Here is a 19156-nt window from a genome sequence, read left to right on the forward strand (position 1 = left end):
TCCCCTCAGATCAGGAACACCACAGGGATGTCCACGCTCACCGCTGTTATTAAGCATAGTACTAGAAGTCCTAGCCTCAGCAATCAGACAACAAAAAGAAATAAAAGGCATTCAAATTGGCAAAGAAGTCAAACTCTCCCTCTTCACAGATGACATGATACTGTACATAGAAAACCCAAAAGACTCCACCCCAAGATTGCTAGAATTCATACAGCAATTCAGCAATGTGGCAGGATACAAAATCAATGCCCAGAAGTCAGTGGCATTTCTATACACTAACAATGAGACTGAAGAAAGAGAAATCAAGGAGTCAATCTCATTTACAATTGCACCCAAAAACCTAAGGTACCTAGGAATAAACCTAACCAAAGAGGTAAAGGATCTATACCCTAAAAACTACAGAACACTTCTGAAAGAAATTGAGGAAGACACAAAGAGATGGAAAAATATTCCATGCTCATTGTTTGGAAGAATTAATATTGTGAAAATGTCTATGCTACCCAGGGCAATATACACGTTTAATGCAATCCCTATCAAAATACCATGGACTTTCTTCACAGAGTTGGAATAAATAATCTTAAGATTTGTATGGAATCAGGGAATCCCTGGGTGGCTCAGTGGTTTAGTGCCTGTCTTTGGCCCAGGGCATGATCCTGGAGTCCCGGGATCGAGTCCCACATCAGGCTCCCTGCATGGAGTCTGCTTCTCCTTCTGCCTGTGTCTTTGACTCTCTCTCTCCTCTGTGTCTTTCATGAATAAGTAAATACAATCTTAAAAAAAAAAAAAAAAGATTTGTATGGAATCAGAAACAACCCCGAATAGCCAGGGGAATAATGAAAAAGAAAACCAGTGCCGGGGGCATCACAATGCCAGATGTCAAGCTGTATTACAAAGCTATGATCATCAGGATAGTGTGGTACTGGCACAAAAACAGACACATAGATCAATGGAACAGAATAGAGAACCCAGAAGTGGACCCTCAACTCTATGGTCAACTAATATTCGACAAAGCAGGAAAGACTATCCACTGGAAAAAGGACGGTCTCTTCAATAAAGAGAAAATTTGGTGCTGGGAAAATTGGACAACTACGTGCAGAAGAATGAAACTAGACCATTCTTTTACACCATACACAAAGATAAACTCAAAATGGATGAATGATCTAAATGTGAGACAATAATCCATCAAAATCCCAGAGAAGAACACAGGCATTACCCTTTTTGAACTTGGCCACAGCAACTTCTTGCAAGATACAACCATGAAAGCAAAGGAAACAAAAGCAAAAATGAACTATTGGGACTTAAGATAAAATGCTTCTGCACAGCAAAAGAAACAGTCAACAAAACTAAAAGACAACCTACAGAATGGGAGAAGATATTTGTAAATGACCTATCAGATAAAAGGCTAGTATCTAAAATGTATAAAGAACTTTTTTTTTCTTTTAGAATATAGAACTTTATTTTGGTTGCAGAGATTTTCATTAGCATTTGGTTCACAGAAAAGTCATTACAAAATAACAAAGGCAACCCTTTGTACAATGACTCATATTGGGGCCACCAGAGAGGTGCAAAGAACAGTGCTGGGGATGGGAGGTGCCGGTGCTCTTGTGCCGAAAGTCCTCAGAGAGAAGCCAGTGCTCCTGGCTCCCTCTAGCTACTCCCCTTCCACCCTGCCCAGGAGAGCAGCTCCGAGGGCCTGGCACAACCAGCCTGGGAAGCCACTGGCAAGGTACACAACAGCGACCCCGACAGGCTGGTGAAGGCCCTGCATGAAAGGCTGAGAGGGAGGGGGTTGCTCCAGCTGAGCCAGTCTTGCATTCAGCCCCCCTATCAAGCAGGTGGGATCTGAGCCCACCTGGCGCTGGAATCCTGACACATTCACAGTAAAGCCCTTTGGGAGGCCCTTCCTCCCCTCACCCAGGCTACTAACCTTACCCTGTGCCTGGGCTGGGAACTCAAACTCAACACCCAAGAAACAAAGAATCCAGTCATGAAATGGGCAGAAGATATGAACAGACATTTCTCCAAAGAAAACATACACATGGCCAACAGGCACAAGAGAAAATGCTCCATATCACTTGCCATCAGGGAAATACAAATCAAAACCACAATGAGATTCCACCCCACACCAGTGAGAATGGCAAAAATTAACAAGACAGGAAACAACAGATGTTGGAGAGGATGCGGAGAAAGGGGAACCCTCTTGCACTGTTGGTGGGAATGTGAACTGGTGCAGCCACTCTGGAAAACAGTATGGAGGTTCCTGAAAGAGTTAAAAATAGAGCTACCCTATGACCTAGCAATTGCACTGCTGGGGATTGACCCCAAAGATACAGATGCAGTGAAATGCTGGAACACCTGCTCCCCAATGTTCATAGCAGCAATGTCCACAATAGCCAAACTGTGGAAAGAGCCATAATGTCCTTCAACAGAGGAATGGATAAAGAAGATGTGGTCTATGTATACAATGGAATATTACTCAGCCATCAGAAAAGGTGAATACCCATCATTTGCTTTGACTTGGATGGAACTGGAGGGTATTATGCTGAGTGAAGTAAGTCAGTCAGAGAAGGACAATCATCCTATGGTTTCACTCATATGGGGAATATAAGAAATAGTGAAAGGGATCATAAGGGAAAGGAGGGAAACTGAGTGGGAAAAATTAGGGAGACAAATGATGAGAGACTCGAAACTCTGGGAAATGAACAAAGGGTTGCAGAATGGGAGGTGGGGGGGATGGGGTAATTGGGTGATAGGTACTGAGGAGGGCACTTGATGGGATGAGCACTTTGTGTTATACTATAGGTTGGCAAATCGAGCTTCAATTAAAAAATAAATTAATTAAAAAAAAAAGATATTACTGGCACTCCTCTAGATCAGATCTCCTATGCAAGGCAGGTTTTCATGCTGAAGGGTTAAAGTTTCATACTCTGGTCATAAACCAGTTGCCTCATACCAATAGTTAATGTCTTATCACCTCCAACTATTACCTGTATATCATGAATGTTTTTCTCTAGAAAATGATGTTTCTATACTTTGATGAAGTTAGAGAGAGAAATTGAATATATACTGTGGCCCAGGACCCAAGGGGCATAAGTTAAGTTTTATACTGAAATATATATTACAGATTCAATGACTAGGGTAGATTCCAAAGTCACATGGGTCAATAGATCACAGATTTACACTAGCAATTCTCCTGCTAGGCAGCTCAGAGACAATATTAAATCTAATAATTTTTGAGGTTCCTGTTCAAGATAGTGGTTTAGAAGGCTCCTGAACATACCTCATCAACAGCTACATACAGAAAAATTCCCTCTGAAAGAAATTCAGAAGCTAGCTGAGCGACTCCTACACATTGGATGAACAAGAAAAACAAAACAAATCAAAATTTGTAGGAGAAGCTGAGACAGTCTTATCACAAATCCCATTTCTGGCATGACAACACATAATAAGGAGGGAATTCACAACTCCCAGCTTCACCCTGAGGAGTAAAGGGTTTGGATCCCACATTTGGTGCTCCAACTTTTAAAAATATTATTTAAGAGATGGGTCCCCCAAACATCAAGCTCTGATGGCTCATGTAAGCTCTCAAAAAGACCGTCATGGTGAGACCAAACGAATCCTTTAAGAATTAATGTCACCATCACCCAGCACAAAGGCAGCAGACTGATATGTGCCTAGTCTTTCTGTAAAAGATTCCTATTTGCTTATCTTAAAATCTTCAGCCTGAAGAGTAGGCTCCTAGCAACTAGGGGCCAACAGTAATACTTTGCAGAGACCAGGGAGGAGAGCCGACACCACCTTGTCCTCTCCTTCTGTCTTGCTACAGTATCTTCTAAAAAAGTGCTGTGTATCTGTTGGCTGTCTCAGTTTTTGTGGCTTCCACCAGTGGACATACCTTGTTAGCCTAGATGTGGTGACCATTAAGGTTTACATTCACAGGTCTCATAGGACTGTAACAAAAAACTATCTTTAATTAGCTATACTTCAGGGCAGAGCATAGAGGTAGCACATAGAAATGCCCGGTCTTTCCATGAAAGAAGCATATTGCTTATCTCAAATTGGAAGACTTCCCCTCAGGTTGGAGCCTGTAACACAACCTTAGGGGATAAATACAATGCTTTCCAGAGATGGGGAAGGCTAGAGGTGTCATAGTCATACTCTTTCTTTGGCTTTCCACAGGAATCTCAGAAAAGAACTTGTGCACACATCTGGCACCATAGCTTTAGAGGCTGCCATGCAGAGGACACATCCCTTGATAGGAGTCAAGAAAAATGAAGAAACAAAAAAATAAAAATAAAAATAAAAATAAAAATAAAAATAAAAAAAAAGAAAAATGAAGAAACAAGAATATGTTCCAAATGATGGAATTTTTTTTATTAAAAAAAAGACTTTAATGGAGATAAATAAATCTGATAAAAACTTGAAAATAATAGTCATAAAGATGCTCACCAATATCAAAGTTCTTTAATACATTTTGAATTTATTTTTGTGTATAGTGTAAGAAAGTAGTCTAGTTTTAGCAGCTTATTTCTAGATATTTCTCCTATGGCATGGGAGACAAAAGCAAAAATAAACTATTGGGACTACATCAAGAAAAAGAAAGCTTTTGACAGCAAAGGAAAGAATCAGCAAAACTAAAAGGCAACATTATGGAATGGGAGAAGATATTTGCAAATGACATATCTGATAGAGAGCTAGTATCCAAAGTATATTTTAAAATAACTTGTATAACTCAACACCCAAAAGGCAATCTAATTAAAAAATGGGCAGAGGACATAGACAAAAAAGTTCATTGTCAAGGCAATGCAAATCCAAGCTACAATGAGATATCACTTCACATCTGTCAGAATGGCTCAAATTAACAACACAAGAAACAACAGGTGTTGGTGAAGATGTGAAGAAAAGGGAACACTCTTGCATTATTGGTGGGAATGCTAACTGTTACAAGTCACTCTGGAAAACAGTATGGATGTTTCTTAAAAAGTTAAAAATAGAACTACCCAATGACCCAGCAATTGCAATACTAGGTGTTTACCCAAAGGATACAAAAATACTCATTTGAAAGGATACATCCATCCTGATGTTTATAGCAGCATTACAGAAAGATACCCAATGTCTATCAATTAATGAATAAAGATGATATGTGATATTATATATATATGTATATATAAACTCAGCCATATAAAAGAATGAAATCTTGCTATTTACAATTATGTGAATGGAGCTAGATAAAGACAAATACCATATGATTTCACTCATTTGTGCAATTTTAGAAACAACAGACAAACATAGGGGAAACAAAAAAATTGGCAGACCAGGAAACAGACTCTTAACTGTACAGAACAAACAGAGTTACCGGAGGAGAGGTGGGTGGGTGATGGATTAAATAAGTGATGGGTATTAAAGAGGGCACTTGTGATAAGCAAAAGCTGTTCTAAGAGAGAAGTTCATAGCAATAAATACCTATATCAAAGATCTCAAAACGTTTATACCTCAAGGAACTATAAAAGAAGAAACTATGCTCAAAATTAGTAAAAAGAAGGAAGTAACAAAAATTAGAGTGGAGATACATGAAAGAGACTAAAAAGACAACTTCAAAACCTTGCTCTTATTTTTATAATTTCTGAAAAAGATGGACAGAATTTTAGTTATATTCAGAGAGAGAGAGAAGACAGAAGATAGAATGGCACACAAAAACAAAGGATGAGAGAATATATGAACAATTATACACCAACAAACTGAACACCCCAGAGAAATGAATAAATTCCTAGAAACATACAACCTACCAAGACTGAGTCATGAAGAAATAAAAAATCTGAACAGACTATCGTTAAAGAGACAGAATGAATCATAGTAAAAAATCTTCCAAAGAACAAAGCCCAGGGCCAGATGGCTTCACTGGTGAATTCTGGCTAACATTAAAGGAAGATTTACTACCAACTCTTCTTAAGACTCTCCAAAAGTTAAGATGAGTTTGGAAGCTGGCCAGCATAGCCTTGATATCCTAGCCAAAGACTCAGCCAGAAAAAAAAAAAAAAAAAAAAAACACAAAACACAAAAAACTACCTTCAAGCCAATACCTCTGAAGAACATAGATGCAGAAATTCTCAACAAAATATTAGCAAGCTGATTTCAATAGCATATTAAAGGTATCATAGTGTGATTTATTCCAGGAAACTAGGATGCAACCTCCACAAATTAATGTAATACAGTACATTAACGAAATGAAGGATTAATATCACATGAACAACTTGAGAGATGCATAAAAAGCATTTTACAAAATTCAGCATTCATCCATGATAAAAACTCTCAACATAAAAAGGCTGTATATGGCATGCCCACAGTTAATATTATACTCAATGGTGAAAAGCTGAAAGCTTTTTCCTCAAAGATCAGGAACAAGACAAAGATGCTTATTCTTCTCATTTTTATGCAACACAGTACTAAATGTCCTAGTCAGATCAACTGGGAGGAGGGTGGAAATCATCTTAATTGAAAAGGGAGCACAACTGTCTGTATTTGCTGACATATTACAAAACCCTAATGATCCCCTGAAATCTAGAATAAATTAATCCAATCAAGTTTTAGTATAAAATCAATATACAAATATCAGCTACATTTCTATACTAATAACAAACTATCAGAAAAAATGAGAAAACACTCCCATTCATAATTACATCAAATAGAATAAAATGACTAGGAATAAATTTCATCAAGGTTAAGGAATTTGACATTTAAAGACACAAATAAATGGAAAAGCATTCCATGTAAATGAGTTGGAAGAATTGATATTGTTAAAACGTCTACTCTACCCAAAGCAATATTCGGTGCAATCCCTATCAAAATTCCAATGGTATTTTTCACAGAAATAAAACAATCCTAAAATTTGAACCACAAAAGATCCCAAATAGTAAAAGAAACTTTGAAAAAGAACAAACTGGAGGTACCATACTTTCTGATTTCAAACTAGGTTAGAAAGTTATAGTAATCAAAATAGTGTGGTATGGGCATTAAAAACAGACACATAGATCAGTGGAACAGAATAGAGAGCCAAGAAATAAACACAAATATGGTTAAATTATGACAATTGAGCCAAGAATATGCAATGGAGAAAGGATGGTCTCTAAAAAATGGTGGAAAAACTAGGTAGACACAGGCAAAAGAATAAAAACTGGATGAACATACACAAAAATCAGCTTACAATGGATTAGACTTGATACTTGAAACCATAACCCCCAGAAGATAATATAAGCAGACAAAACAGACTGTGACATTGATCTTGATAATGATTTTTTAGATTTGACCCCAAAAGCAAAGATCAAGAAGTGATACAACATCAAACTAAAAAGCCTCTGCACAGCAAAGAAACCATCAAGAAAAAATGCAAAGGCAGCCTGCCATATGGGAGAAAATATCTGTAACCATGTATCAAATAAGGGGTTAATATTATATATATATATATATATATATATATATATATATAAAATACATTATATATTATAACATAAAATTATATAATAATATAACTATATTATCTTATAATAAAATTATAATATATTACATATAACTATAATATATATTATATAATTACATAATTATATATTATACAGTATACATTAAACATAAATAATATAACTATATTATATAATTGTAATACATAATATAATATAAAATTATATAACTATAATTATAATTTTATTATTATAATAATATATTATATAATACATTTATATGTAAAACTCCTACATCTCAATAGCAAAAACACCACAAATAGATTGGTAAAAGGTCTATTTACTTCTTTTTCCCATTTTAAAGAACACTAGGTGGCCAGCAACTAACATTTGAATGAATGGATAAAGAGAATGTGACTAGAATTCTGCCATTTGCAACACAGTTGATGGAACTTGCAGGCATTATACGAGGTGAAATTAGTTAGACAAATACTGCATGGATCACACTTATATGTGAAATCTAGAAAACAAAAATAAAACTTCACAGATACAGTGAATAGATTGATAGTTGCCAGTGGTGAGTGAAGGGGGTCAAAAGATGCACACTTCCAGTTTTAAGATAAATAAGTCCTGGGCTATAATGTACAGCACAGTTATTGTATTTAAGAATACCTTATTGTATATTTGAAACTAGCTAAGGGTATAGATATTAAGAGTTCTCATAAGAAAAAAAATGTAACTATGGGGTGATGGATGTTAACTTACTGTAGTAATCATTTCACAATACGTATATTCTATGTCAAGAATATCTCAATAAAAAAATCTGGTAAATTCCTAGGACTTACTTTAATATCCAGTGAGGGTCCCAACACCATCACACATGAACTCCATATACATTTACCAGTTCTGCTTCGGGATTTCCTGGTTCTGAAATAGAAGTTGAATCTTTAATCTTGCCCTCTTTGATTCCTGATTGTCTTTCCTAAGTTCTGCTACCTTAATTTGGTAAATTTCTTGAGAAATGATCTCATTCCCCATGAATATCTAGAGGACTTAATACACGGATTCATATCAACAGCTTAGGATGCCTTGAACAGCAGTGAAGCTCCACAGACCTTCATTACACTCCATTCACTAGGATAGCATTCTATTTGCATATACCTCATAGAAATCAGAGTACAGTCTTAAAGTACTGGAATCTGTTTCTGTTCAAGTTGCTCTACATAAAGGATAGCATTCCAGTTTAAGAAAAAAATTTGAAGATCAAAAGTAAATACTAAAAATTTTCCATACAACCACACGGACCTCACTGATAACTTCTCATTTCTGAACTCACCATAGTTACTGAGGTTCAATAAGGAAATATTCTCAAAGTTGACAAGCTAGAAGAACCTTCTAGTAAAAGCTCCTATGGAGTATTGAAAAAGGTCTTAACACTGAAGTGAGAGACTTCTTTGGACCACAGCTATTCTGACATTATTTTAAGAAGTATAGATGTTTTAAATTACATCAAAGATATTGGGGATCTGAGATGGCAACGTGGTTTGCAGTGAGAGGCTAGGTGGCTTTTCGTGGAGCTGTATTTTCAGAGAAAACATACTTTCATATATTAAATTTCTATGAGGAGTAGTATTAAGAGAGCCTCCTCCCTCCAGCACTAGTCCCTCAGTCCCTTCTTGGAATGATGTCTTCCTCCTGAGAGAAATAATTTTTAGGTTTTCAGTGTTTCTGTCTACCATACTAGGGAGACTGACTTTAATTTCCTACTTCCACGATCATCCCATCTGTTTTATTCATTCCTTTTATACACATGAGATGTTCCTATACTGCACTATATAAGGTTATAATATTTGATTTCCAACCACCCAGCTAGAAAATATACTTGTAATCTCTATGGATGACCTTGTTTCAGACATTATGTAATTTGTCTTGATTGCCATGGGGGTTAAAAGTAAATTTATAGAATGTTTTTAGAACTCTGCCTGTGACCAAGTCTTCAATAAGTCTGTCGTGAATTAATTACAGTTTAAATTAGAGTAGAGTGAATATTCCTAAAGCAAGAGGAAGAGATGATTTCCAGATGTTCTTATCTGCCATTTAGTCTCGGTCTTGATTTGTTCAGTCACGTGTTAGAATATAGATATAGTTTGGCAGAGAGAATAAAGGCCCTATTTGTCAATACTGATCAAGGTAAGGTAAGGGCCTTGGATCACTACTCATGTATTTGCTTCTGGGTCAGGATGACCCAGTTATAAAATAGCAATTGATAATAGTTGAATAAAAGTCTCTCAGTGTTGACTAAATGATGGAAAGTTTTCAACTTCACATTGGAGGCCTGACGTGTAACTGTTAGGAGACTAAATTAAGATTTCACCTTCCTAATTCTATATTATCTTAGATCTCAAGATAAAACTATGCCGAGGGAATTACCAAAATATGCTAGCCAAACTCAATGAAAATGTACATCAAATGGTTACTTTTACACCTCCCAGAGCAATTTGCAACACCCTAGGTCTCAATTATTTAATGTATAGTTGATCTCCACCCATTAACTTTTCATGATGTTGTTAATTGATAATTTGGTCTAGCATGAACTAGTAATAGTCTATAAAGTACCTTCCTCTTAAGGACAGAAATATATATTTTTGTTGCCCCATCTGTATAAAAAGTGGTGGCTTAATATTTAAAAGTGCTAAGTGAATTTTTTAATTCAAGACTCAGTCTGCTTTTATAATTCCTGTTGTAATAAGAACAATTTTAGGAAGAACCTTTCACAGGACCCTGGTTTCTTACATCAAGTGGGAAAGTTTCTTAAGTCCAAGAAACCTCTAAGGTATATGCTTAGGGTGGGAGAAAGGGAATGGAGGTTTAGATACTACAAAGTAACTTCCAGATTTCTCAATGCTTTCTGAAATTTACCAGAGAAGACCCTTCAAATTTTGTCAAACAAGTAGTCTTTGAAAATAAATGCAATCTTATATTTATCTGAGAGGACTATAAAGAGTGTTAGAAAATTATTGGAGGAGAAAAACCCACTCAAAGCTGTTAGCTCAGGTCTTTACTAAAAGTTAAGATCAGCTGAAGAGGACTATTCCTCAAGGAACAGGTTAGCTTAAGGTTTTTATGGAATATATTGAAGAAGTATTAAGTTCACTGTTGTTCTCAGAATTTTTCACTGTTTAGATTCTCAGAAGGTATGAAGAAGTTGAACTTCAGTTAATCATAAGACAGATGCAAGACTGGGGCTTTGGCTTTAGCAAATGGTTGGTCAATTTGAGTTTAGTAAGGAGGGTAGAGAAAAAGAGGTGGGAACAAGGTCTTGTAACTGAAAAATTATTAGTCCTTCAGCCTCTTTCACAGTAGACATATACCAACCGTGCCAACCCACCATGAGATAAACATCATTTTCTAAAACCAAAGATTTTAGTTAGCACTCCAAAATTTTAGCACTCCAAAATCCAAGAGTAATTAAGGGAATGCTGGTATTTGAATGTAACCCAGATTTTGAGTACATCTTTTGCCATATGATAAACTGCCCTATCAATGAGTAAATGAGGAATGTAGCTGCCATGGAGGTGCTTTTCAGTACTTGCTGGAGTACCTTCAATATTTGCTGGAGATGGGACACTTCGGTGGCTCATTGGTTGAGCATCTGCCTCTGGCTCAGGTCGTGATCCTGGGGTCCTGGGATCGAGTTCCACTTCAGGCTCCCTGTGGGAAGCCTGCTTCTCCCTCTGCCTCGGTCTCTGCATTTCTGTCTATCATGAATAAATAAAATCTTTAAAAAAGTACTTGCTGGAGATGGGGCAACCCAGTTGGCTAATTAGCCCACTGCATAATTTTGGATGCTCTGTATCATTCATGACAAGGGCTACTCTCAGCCACTCTCAGTGGAGCTACTTAAGCTGGGCAATCTCTATATGACCTGAGCTAGGATTCCTTTCACTTCCAGAGTTTGCTGGTAGTAACTAGTTTGGCAGTGCACCATTAGCTTCCTTTCCTTCCCCATCTCATCTCACTATATTTGTATTTCCTGAAGACCACTTCCCAAATAAACTACTTGTATTTGTGTCCTTGTTGCACTATCTACTGCTAAGGAAGGTTAAACTAAGGCAGCAGGCAACAGAACCTGTTTGCCCCACTTGGGTATTGCTAGGTTTAATGTATGGGTAATAGAAATAATATAGAAAGAACTTACCTGGATTGGGATTGATATCCATTTCCATTTTTGTATGTCAATACCTTGCTTTTATGAAGGTTAACATAAATAAAAGGTTAATAGAAGTGTCTGTTGTTGTCTCATTTCTGTCTTGTTCAGTATTTGGGGCCCCTCTGGTTACAGCAGTGAGGAGCTAGAAGTAACGCAGTCTTAAGCTTTGAGAAAGCAGTTTCTGCTACAAGTCTCAAAGGAACACAATCCTCTAGGTCATTTTTTCCTATTCATTTACACAATGTTTGTACTCAATGTAGAAAGGTTGACCACTCTTGACAAAGCTCAACATCAGGATTTCCCTGGCACAATGACTGACTAAAGAAGATATATGTACCCCATGTTTATTGTATCAGAATTTTCAATAGCAAGATGCAGAAGCAACTCAAGTGTTCATTAAAAGATGAATGGACAAAGATGTTGTGTATATATATGCAATGAAATATTACTCAGCCATCAAAAAGAATGAAATTTTGTCATTTGTAACAACATGGATGGACCTAGATGGTAAAATACTAAGTAAAATATATCAGGCAGAGAAAGACAAAAGCTATAAGATTTCACTCATATGTAGAATTTAAGAAACAAAACAAATGAACAAAGAAAAAACAGAGACAAAAAGGCCTCTTAAATCCAGAGAACAAACTAGTAGTTGCCAGATGAGATAGGTGGGGAGATAAGTGAAATAGCTAAAGGGGAGTAAAAGTACACTTGTCATGATGAGCACTGAGTAATGCATAGGATTGTTAAATCATATTTTACACCTGAAACTAACATAACAATGTACATTAATTATACTTCAATAAAAAGGAAAGGAACTAACTTAAGTAACTCTGGAAAGCAATATTTTGACTGGCAATGTAAAAAAAGGGTTAATAAAAATTATATAAAACAGTAAAAAAAAAAAAAAAAACCCTGAAGATAATTTCAGTTAAGCTACCTAGTAATAGGTTTTCTCTCCTATTTTATAAAAGTAAATTCAAAGTCTACTTCTGTGGAGAGCAAAGACCACAGAAGTTAGCATTGAAGTCTAAATAGAGATCTGTTTTAAGCAGAATGTTCTGCTATTCTGCTATAAGAAGTACATATTTTCCTTGCCTTTTTATATTTCTCCCTATCTGCCATAGGTGGGACTATCCCTCTGATGATGTTCTATTTGGTTCCTTGAAAGATCCCAGATTATACTTGGGTCATGCATTTTTTAATAATTGTCCTGTACAGTCTGGCAACTAAGACCTGGAGTTCCATATTACATATCCAAACTCTCCAGGACTCTTTCCCACCAAAGCCAAGATAACTCCAAATGATAGGTAACAATTCTGCCCTAGCCAGATTTTAAAATTCACATTCATCTTCTCAAATACTGCAACAGCTGGTTTATCTATCACGTACCTTCTCTATATTGAATGGACTCAACATTGCCTTGCCTCTAAAACTGTTTTCGAAATTCCACAAATCTGAGGCCTTTTAAAAATTTTTATTTATTTTAGAGAGAAAGAAAGTACAAGCAGGAGGGATAGGGGGAGAGAGAGTCTCAAGCAGACTCCGCACTGAGCACAGAGCCTGATATGAGGCTCAATCTCACAACTCTGAGATCACAGCCCAAAATGAAACCAAAAGTCTGATTCTCAACCAGGTGCCCCAAAAGTTAAGCATTTGTATCCCCTACCTAATGCATTAGAATCTCAGACCAGGAAAAAAAAAAAAAAAAAAAAAGGAAGAGTCAGAGAAGAGTCAGGTGATGACATTCAGTAGCATAAGGAAAAATTGGTAAACCATCCAAATAGATGACATTAGGATGCCTTTAGGGCCCCAGTAACACCTACCATTGCAATATCTGTGGAACTGCAAAATTCATGTCAGAGCAGATGTAAACTATGGATGCTGGGTTCATGGGTAAACCGCTCTGATCACAGCACTTTTCAGTGAGACCTAGCCAATGGGCAGTTTAATGCATGTACTCATGGGGCAGGGAACATTTATTTTAATTTATTTAAGATTTTATTTATTCATTAGAGAGAGAGAGAGAGAGAGAGAGAGAGAGAGGCAGAGACACAGGCAGAGGGAGAAAGAAGCAGGCTCCATGCAAAAAGAATGAAATTTTGCTCCATGCAGGGAGCCCAATGTGGGACTTGATCCCAGGACTCTGGGATCATGCCCTGAATCAGAGGCAGACACTCAATCACTGAGCCACCCAGGTGTCCCGAACATCTATTTTATTAAGATCACTAAAAAACCAAATCACAAGGATCAAGCTCCAATGGATAGGAAGTCCTGAATCCTTCTCTTGACTCTGGTATTGAGCCAATTCAGTCCTGGATAGAGGACTACGTCTTACGTTCTACTAGTGTGTCAAGGGGTTGATTTAGCTTCCTTATACTAAGAAAGGCAAAGTGATAAGGGACATCTTCAGTGCTTTAATAGGACTCTGGGAGAAGGCTGAGTCTATTATCTTTAGAGATTTCTAACAGAAGGGACAAGTCTGCTCTGAATTCAAGAAGTAGTTTGGGCAGACCTGGTGGCTCGGTGGTTTAGCGCCGCCTTCAGCCCAGGGCGTGATCCTGGAGACCCGGGATCGAGTCCCACATCAGGCTCCCTGCATGGAGCCTGCTTCTCCCTCTGCCTGTGTCTCTGCCTCTCTCTCTCTCATGAATAAATAAATAAAATCTTTAAAAAAAAAAAAAAAGAAGTAGTTTTCTCCTTCAGGCAGGTTATATGAATCAGGAGCAGAACGGTTTGACCCCTGCTTGAAGGAGGAGGAAAATCTATCACTAAAAAAGATGGTAATGCCACTGGATCGAGGAAAAAAAGAAAGTCAAATTCTTTGATGTCTTTGTAATGTGCCAACTTGGCTAGGCTGAAGTACATTTTCCACAATTCACTTTGTGTGCTTCTGGTTAGAGTGAGCCACAAAGGAGAGTTGTGGGATACTTGGGGCAGAAAGGAGGCAGCGGCCATTATGTAGTTGGCACATATTGTTACTGATCTGCTGACTTTTCTCTTTAGCATAAAATAGTTGCTGAGCCTGCAACTACTTTATGAGCTCCAAATAATCCACAGCTCATATAAGCTGCCTATTTTTGAACCAGAGACTCTGAGAAAATTCCAGTGGCCCCATCAGGTATAAAAGGGTCTATTTAGAAAGGTTCAGTGGGAACATCATTTGACAAGATCTTCTTTGTAGGACTAAATGTCAAGTTTTCCTTTTCAGATTCCTTGTAGGAACAGAAAACACTTGGCTGGAGAACATACTAAATTAATAAAAATCTGAGGGAAATTATAGAAAAATTAAAAATAATTGAACTAGAGCTATATACAGCTTGGAAATGGATAGAAACAAATCCCTAACAATTATATAGCAATACTTATTTATAATATTAAAATGATCAAGACTAATATTGCTTAGGTACATGTTATATAACAGAAAGGACAGATGAAGATTATAATGTTGATTGGGAAAGGAAGGAAAACAGGATTTGGCAAGAACATGTGTATATGTAATTTATTGGTATACTCTAGTTTGGGGATTGGATTGTGTGCTTGTTATTTATGTATATGAGAATAATATCCAATATTTTCAAGATGATGAATCTTGGGCTTGTTCACTACCATCCAAACAGGTCAACCCTCTGATATCCCAGAACTACCAGTATTTATGATTTGTCAACAATGGCCACATCTAACTTCTCTTTTCTTAGTCCAACAGCAAATAGTCCAATTCTTCTTCTACCAAGGTTTTTAGGGAACCTTTCTCTGGCTTTCAATTGTTTCCTTTGAACATGTTGCTGACCAGCATTTGATAATTTGAGCACCACAGTCAAACCCTTTGGGCCTCCAGCGTTGCCAGTATGCCTTATAATTACTGAAAAGCCTCCAATGACATGAACAGGAAGCCCACTGTATACTTGAACATAATAATCAATACATTGGGAAGTATTTACATCAGTTTTAAAATTACCATTTAATGAGTCTCAATAAATCACTTAGTGACACAGTTTTAGTTTCATCCAAAACAAATGTGTGTCCTTTCAGGAATACAATAAGGCTTAGTGGAGATGCTGTTAAGCCATGTAGCAAGTCACTAAACTCAGCAGATGGGGCAAGGTCCATTCCTTAAGCTAGGGAGCCAGGCACTGATCTCTACCATACATAGAGTCAGGGTCACAAGTGCCTGATTCAATGATCTCCAAACCAGAAGGAATTCAGACAAATTTATTTCATTATATATTATAAAATCTGAGATTAAGCAGTTTTAACTTCATCTAAATAAAAATTTAAAAAGGATATTAAAACAAAAATAGACATACAATGTATAAAACCTTATGTATTGCAGCAAAAGCAGTTCTAAGAGGAAATTTCATAGCAGTAAATGACTATCAGGAAACAAGAAAGATCTCAAACAAACCAACTAACTTTATGTACCAAGGAACCAGAAAAAAACAAACAACCCATAGTTAGAAGGAAAGAAAATAATGTGGATGAAAGCAGAAATAAATGAAATAGAAAATAAGACAACAGAAAAATTAACAAACTTTAGAGTTAGTTCATTGAAAAGATAAAGAAAATTGACAAGTCCTTAGCTAGACTAATCAAGGAAAAAAGAGGATCCAAATCAATAAAATTATACTCAGTAGCAATTGAAGAGCAATTACAAATTATAGAAAAGAAATACAAAAAAGATAAGAGGCTACTATGAAAAACTGTATACCAAAAATCTGGACAACTGTGGAGAAATGGAAACATTCTTAAAATATACAACCTATCAATACTGAATCAGAAAGAAATAGAAACAACAGACTTTTACTAGTAAGGAGATTGAAGAAGTAATCAAAATCTCCCTAAAAGAAAAGTCTAGGGCCAGATGGCTTCAAAGGTGAATTTTACCATATATTTAAAGAAGAATTAATACCAATTCTTCTCAAACTCTTCCCAGAAATTGAAGAGGAGCTGGGGATGTGGTAAGAATGCAGTGATTTCAGAATATGCTTGAAATAGACTACCATATTTATATGGTTTTATATGTGAATATCTTGGTAACCACCAAACAAAAACCTATGTAGATACACACAAGAACAATAAAATAAAGAGAAAGGAATCCAAACATAGCACTAAAGAAAGTCCTCAAATTGCAAGGGAAGAGAGCAAAAGAACAAAGACATGGAGAAGAACTATAAAAACAGGGGAAAAAATAACAAAATGGCAATGAGTTCATAGTTATTAATAATTACTTTAACTGTAAATGGATTATATGCTCCAATTAGGGACATGAGTTAATGATGGATATAAAAGCAAGACTCAACTATATCTTGTCTCCAGGAGGCTCACTTTAGACATAAAGACACATACAGAGTGAAAGTAAAGAGATGGAAAAAGATATTCCTTACAAATGGAAATGAAAAGAAAGATAGTGATACTTTGATCAAACACAATAGACTTTTAAAAAAATATATTTTATTTACTTATTTGCCAGAGAGAGAGAGAGAGAGAGAATGAACACAAGTTGGGGGGAGTGGGAAAGGGAGAAGCAGGCTCCTCGCTGAAGCAGGGATCCCAATGTGGGACTTGATCCAAGGACCCTGAGATCATGACCTGAACCAAAAGCAGAAAGATGCTTAACCAACTGAGCCACCAGGTGCCCCCACAATAGACTTTAAAACATACTATAACAAGAGACAAAGAGGGAATTATGAAATGATAAAGGGATCAATCCAACAAGAAGATACAATAATTTTAAGTTTCTACTCACCGAACATTAGAAGCACCTAAATATATTAAGCAAATATTTATAGACATAAAAGGAAAAAAAAAAACAACACTAATACAATAATAGGATAGGATTTAATATCTACTTACATTAATGGATAAGTCATCCAGACAGAAATTGAACAAGGAAATAATAGCCTTCAATGATGCATTAGATCAGATGGAATAAATATATACAGAGCAATTCTTTCACAAAACAGTAGAATGAATATTCTTTTCAGGTGCACATAGAACATTCTCCAGAACAGATCTTCTATTAGAACACAAAACAAGTCTCAATAAATTTAAGAAAATTGAAATCATTCCAAGCATCTCTTCTGATGTAATCACTTGGAACTAGAAATCAAGTAAAGAAAAAACTGGAATATGCTGGGAAGATGGCAGAGTAGGAGGACCCTAAGCTCACCTTATCCCAAGGATGCAACTATATAACACTCTTATCAGTGTTAATTACCCAGAAAATGACCCAAAGACTGACAGAACAAACTCCATAACTAAATGTAGATCTGAGGCCACACCCAAGAGGGTAGGAAGGGCAAAGATGCAGTGTGGAGCTAAACAGACCTGTGGGAGGTACCCAATGGTTTGGAGAGGGGAGAAAAACAAACTATCATACTGGGGAGCCCACACCAGGAAGACGAATCCCCATAACATTTGACATTGAAAACCACAGGGGCTGAATTTTCCTAGTCCTTACCATCATTTGTAATTAAAATATAGAATTTTAAAAATCAGGGGACTCAGGTCTGGGAGAGTGAGAGGAAAAGAAACGCTCATCCTTAGAGAGACAGCGTATAAGCAGCAGTTTGAAAAATCCAGGGGGCAAACAGGAGGTAGATGTCTACTCATCTCGGGCATGTCCTGGAAGGATAGAGATTGTTGGGGGACTCCTCTAGGAACAAAGTTGCTGACAGGTGCCATTTCCCTCCCTAGCTACCTGTGAGAACCAGAGCATCACTGACATCTACCTGACTTGCTTACACCACTACCCTGCCTCCCCATACTTCAACAGATCCAGCCCCTCCAGCCAGGCTTGCCTCAGTCCCTGCTCTGCAGGTTCCCTCCCATAAAGGACCAGCAGCAGGCAAACCCTACCAATATCAACTACCTCAACTCCCTTGCATTTTGCAAATCTGCCCCCTCCAGTCACACTGGCCTTGGTTTCAGTGGTAGCAGCTCCCCTCCCCCAGCAGATCAGTGTGAAAGCCTTGCAAATGCTGCACATCCGCCCCCCCCCCCACACACACACACCGCAAATCCACACACCCCCAATATGGTCTTGTCCAGAGTCCATCCAAAGCAGTATCACAAGTGTGGAAGAGTGTAAGCAGCTCCAACAGGGGCCAGCACCACTCCAAATATACCCCTGCCCCAGGAAGAGGGAAAGATAACCATACACACCAGTTAGACGGTAGCTCTAGCAGTGGGATCAGGGTAGATAATTGGTCTTACTGCAGGCCCTACTCACCAAAGAGAGCTTCTCAGGAGACAACACAGGGAAAATGCTTGCAGTTTTGTGCTAGTCCATCTTTCAAACATGTAGTCTGACTCAATGCAAGCCCAAGGGAGCCCCAAACTGACCTATTAAGACCATAGGGACCAAACAGTGCCCACAACAGGCCGATGACTGTCCTGAAGGGAAAAGTGGCTCAACCACAACATCCGGGTACACACAACACACAGGAGACACCACCGAAGTCCCAGACTAGTGAACAGGGGACACACTGCCGTG

General features: G+C 37.3%; 1 long non-coding RNA gene across 1 annotated transcript in view; it reads left to right on the top strand.

Annotated features, from left to right (window-relative positions):
• The window catches only part of LOC144303654 (uncharacterized), a 45257-nt gene extending 37823 nt beyond the window's left edge, over positions 1-7434 (top strand). The window contains exon 6 of the long non-coding RNA XR_013370642.1: positions 4180-7434. This is a non-coding gene — a long non-coding RNA (uncharacterized LOC144303654). The remainder of the gene's footprint in view (positions 1-4179) is intronic.
• Positions 7435-19156: the final 11722 nt, after the last annotated feature.

Source organism: Canis aureus, chromosome 32, assembly GCF_053574225.1.
Source record: "Canis aureus isolate CA01 chromosome 32, VMU_Caureus_v.1.0, whole genome shotgun sequence".
Lineage (NCBI taxonomy): Eukaryota > Metazoa > Chordata > Mammalia > Carnivora > Canidae > Canis > Canis aureus.